This window comes from Danio rerio, chromosome 15 (assembly GCF_049306965.1).
Source record: "Danio rerio strain Tuebingen ecotype United States chromosome 15, GRCz12tu, whole genome shotgun sequence".
Lineage (NCBI taxonomy): Eukaryota > Metazoa > Chordata > Actinopteri > Cypriniformes > Danionidae > Danio > Danio rerio.
In genome coordinates, this window is record NC_133190.1 from 38,622,828 (window position 1) to 38,627,500 (window position 4,673).

Sequence of the window (4,673 nt, forward strand, 5' to 3'; positions counted from 1 at the left end):
ACTAACGGGTTCACATTTACGGTGAATACGTGCCTGTGACTTGATATTGTTGGTTATGGGTTGAATTTGGTAGATGTGCGTCGAGGCTTCAGTGCGGAGGTGGAGCTGGCGACAGAGGGAGTGTGAGATGAAATTCCCAGCTGACCCGGAGTCGATAAGGGCGGTGGCTGAAACAGAAGAAGAGTGGGTAGTTAACAGTACCTTGGTAGTGAGAGGATTCATCTTCTCAATATCAAAACTGAACACACTCACCGAGGGGCGCATGGGACGGAGAGGACAGTCCAATTTAACATGTCCTCCGGCACCACAGTACAGACACAGACCCCGGGTCAGCCTCCTCTGTCGCTCAGCGGCCGTGAGTCTACCAGCTTCAATTATCATGGGTTCTGGTTCTGGAGGGATTGTGGACTCAGATGGACGGAGGAGTGCTTGAGGTAAGTGCTCTGGGTTATGTTGATAAGAGTTTATGCGATCAGAACATTGAAGGGACAGTTGGATAAATTTTTCCAAACCCATATTATCATCTTGGGCTGCTAGCTGAAGACGAAGTTTGTGCTCTAAACCGAGCCGGTAAGTGGTGAGAAGAGATCGCTCATTCCATCCGCTGGCAGCAGCTAGAGTACGGAACCGAAGGGCATAGTCCTGTGTGGACATAGTTCCTTGTTTCAGATGGTAAAGTTGTTCTCCAGCTGCTACTTCTCCATCAGAGCGACCAAAAACCTCTTTGAAATATGTGGTGAAGGCTTGAATAGAATTAGTTACCGGCCCAGCTTGATTCCAGATGGTCTCAGCCCACCGGAGAGCAGATCCAGAGAGAAGTGAAATGATGAAAGCAATTTTAGATCGATCTGTGGGATATAACTCAGGTTGCATTGTAAATACAAGGGAACATTGTAATAGGAATCCGTTGCACTCCTCCTCCCCGCCAGAGTAGGGCGCTGGTCGAGCCATGGGACTGGATGCGCTGGGGGAAGCCGAAGAAGTGCGCGGTGCTGGTGGTGGATCAGGAAGTGGTGCAGCTGGCGATAAAACTCTCTTCATCGCGTCTACCAGCTCCTGAATTGGATCGGGATTGCTCATGCTGTTAACTTTAAAGGTCCGGGCTTCTGTTAGGAAACGGACGGACAAACAGGGTGAGTAGAAAATGTAAACTTTTATTTTCACAGCAGAGCAATATAAGGATATGCAAGGTTCCGTTCGTTGAGATGAAGGGGATGTAACTATCCGTCTTCCTTGCAGTATGGATGATGATATAGATGCTGACCGAATACACACACCAGATGAGTAGGGGATGGGACAGAACGATGGAGCACCCACCAGATGAGTTACGGAGACGACAACGAGGAAACACACACCTCCAACTGGAACACGGGGCAGACTGGACAAACTGGAGACAAAACAGAGATTAGGTAAGTTTCTGGAGGATCGCTCACTGCTACTGAATACGTGGAGAGTATTCGTTATCAGTCCGCTTCGTATGAACGAGCCCGGACAAAGAGTGGTGTGAGGTGTGTGTTTTTATAGTCTCATGGTGATGAGATGCAGCTGTGCATGATTAAAATTCAGGTGATGATGGGCATTGTGTTAAATTGGTGGAAGAGCCTGGCCAATCTGTGACACCTAGTTACCTGAATAGGGACTATTTTCTAGTTCTGCAAAATGTTGTGCCTGCTGAAGCCATGGTACTGCAGCAAAGTTCCTTGGTAATTTCTCATGAATAGCATCTACAAGCATATATGATAAGACATATGTGTGTTTCAGTGGGGTGAGTTTGTATTGCATGTTATTACAAATTTCAAAATTTATTACACATTTAATAAAACATTTAAAAGGTGATGAACCTGCTGTTAAATGTAAAAAAAAAAATCCATGTGACACTGCACAAGACACTGAACGCCTTGGAAAAGGTTTTAACAATTTGCGTCGTCTTAATGTGTACGTCCATGCAGCAGTACAGTACTTAAGATATGAACATGTCCCCAAGCACAGCCAATAGTATTTCTATTAGCAATATGACAGCGACATCAAAACCAGACAAAAAGCATGATTTTTAAAAAGGGTACAGATTTTTTTTGTCCATTCACTAGCACCAAAATATCTATCTAAATAAATACTCTTGACATAAAGATAGAAAGCAAAGTTGCAATCATATACATACAGAGGAGTTATCATGCTCAGAACAACAACAAATAAAATGTAAAAAAATATCGCTTAGGACCCCTTATGTGGACAGTACAATACTGAGGGTGTTAGTTTCAATTTAATGGCTTGAGTTAGTTTAGACAGAAAAGGCAAATATCACAAAGTTAAAAAGGGTACAATTTTCAAGTCTACGATAATGATGACCTTTGCAGTCAATTCAATTGCAACAAAACAGCAAAATACACAGAAATCAAAGGACTATTTGTTTAGTTTAACTATATGAAACAGTACCGTTGAAGTGTTTTAAATACATAGGTTGTTTAACTACTGACTATCCTCCAAACATTCACAACTACTGGACTGATAATGCTAGCCTCATCTCAAATTTCTTTGGAGACAATGCTTTAAGAATTATAAATATTTGTAGGTTCATTATAATCTTTGGAGATTTCCTAAACTGTCTAATAAATTTTGCTAATTCATGTAGCTCAACCTTTAGATTAGCTAAGCTAATGCACAAACGCATGGCATACGACTTAAAATCTTCTTGAACACTTTACAAACTAACAGCTAATGTCTCGGTTTCCTGCCGTTTCTAAATTAACTTAAGTTAAAAACATACCCTGCTAAAGGTGTTGTCATGTTAGCAAAATGCTAACGACAGCTTTTTCAAAGTATGTCTGTTCAAAAATGTTGGTCAAAATGGCGTCGTCATAATTTAAAATCATATTTAAAGCTTTTGTGTAACATTTATGGAAAGTCTTTTTACCTTCATGCTAATTTCCCAATTTTGTGGATTCTTAACACAGTGACAGCATTTTACGCGGAAAATGGCCGTACCTTAAAGGGATAGTTTACCCCAAAACAAAAATTTACTCGCACGCTGGTTCTAAACTTTTATGAATTACTCTCCTCTGTTGAACACCAAATGAACTATTCTAAAGGGAATATTGGGGGGAAACAGCTATTAAAAATAGTAACAAAAATCCTATAGAAGTCAATGGCTGTTTTCCTCCAACATTCTTCAGTATTGTGTAGAAAGAAATGAGTAAATGATGACAGAATGTTCATTTTTAGGTGAAGTTACTGCTTAAAATACTTGATTTCAACTAAAGAATTAAAATCTATGCACTTGAAATGAAGAAAACTTTACTCCCAGATGTATTTTTCCCATTACTTTTCTTCATAAAATCTTTCATCTATGTGAATGTGAAAACCAACCAATGAGGAGAATCACAACATTACAAACTTTAATTTGTCTGTTAAAATCAGACAAAAGGAAAAAAAATAAGAAATGCTTTATGGGAAAGAATTACAATCCTATGAAATATTGCAAAAAAAAAAATAAAAATTGTTGGTAGTATCTACATAACATATTTTAAGATCATTGCAAGAATGCATATGACTCTTTGATTAATTAGATGCCTCTTTAAAGCATCATGGGAAATGTAGTTTTCTGCATTAATTCTTACATTAAATAATAAGTCTCAAAATAAGTTAAAGGGGTTGTTCACCTAAAAAAGTAATTGTATCATAGTTTACCTACCCCTCACTTGTTCAAAACCAGTTTGAGTTTCTATCTTCTGTTGAACACAAAGGAAGATATTTTGAAGAATGCTGGTTGCTAAGACACATTGACTTCCATATTCAGCTTATTCTTCACGTACGAGCGGGAGCAGCCATTTTAATCTTTTTCGCTCGAGACTTCCGGTATAATCAACTTCCATTATTTTTTAGACATAAAAACAGCTCGTTCTTCTGCTTGATGTTGCAAACTGAAATTTTCTTATTATATTATTCTGCTTTGTCTGTATAGTCATGAACACACTTGTTTGTTGAGCAAGTAGTGTGATCATTTTCTACCATTTTTTATTCCTAGTCATTTCTCCTATAGGCGACTGAAGCGGAAGTTCTAAAACAGTCGCAAAAAAGAGCGCACTTCCGCATTGAAGAATAGGTTCAATAGGGTTGGGTCGATAGACGATGCCATCATCCATCGCTGATGGCCGATAGACATCACGATGCTGAGCTGGCATCGCGATGCTCCGTCCCGCCCCTGTCACAAACCCGCTCATGAAAAATACACACTCAGGTGCCGTTTACACTCAAACGCCGTAATTTTAAAATGCCATTTTAGAATGAAAATGATCCACGTCCACACTGGCGTTTCATCTAGCATTTCTAAAAAGCCCTACCTCTACACTATCCGCTTGTTAAGTGATGACGTGTTGGTGACGTATGTAATACTTTTTCCGTGTCCAAGCTGCCACTCATTTGAGTTGAGAAATTATTTGTTTATGATCTTTCAATTCATATCACACATTAAAGTTAATTTTATATAAAGTCATAGTGTACGCAACAATCTGCGATCGTGATTTTCGAAAGTATTAAATCGCTTTGTAAACGTTTATAAATACCATTTCATGAGTCTCCCCATACAGTTGAAAAAAGAGCGTTTGGAACCGGAAACCGCTTTGCGTGACGTCACATTTAACAAGCGGATACCGCTGAAAACCCACATCACATGACCA

At 39.4% G+C, this 4,673-nt stretch overlaps 1 protein-coding gene across 1 annotated transcript in view; it reads right to left on the reverse strand.

The window, feature by feature from the left end:
- Positions 1-1,767: 1,767 nt before the first annotated feature.
- The window catches only part of col4a4 (collagen, type IV, alpha 4), a 103,240-nt gene continuing 100,334 nt past the window's right edge, over positions 1,768-4,673 (reverse strand). The window contains exon 48 of the mRNA XM_009291835.5: positions 1,768-4,673. This exon is cut by the window's right edge and continues 1,539 nt beyond it. The gene's annotated coding sequence lies outside the window, so the exon portion shown is untranslated.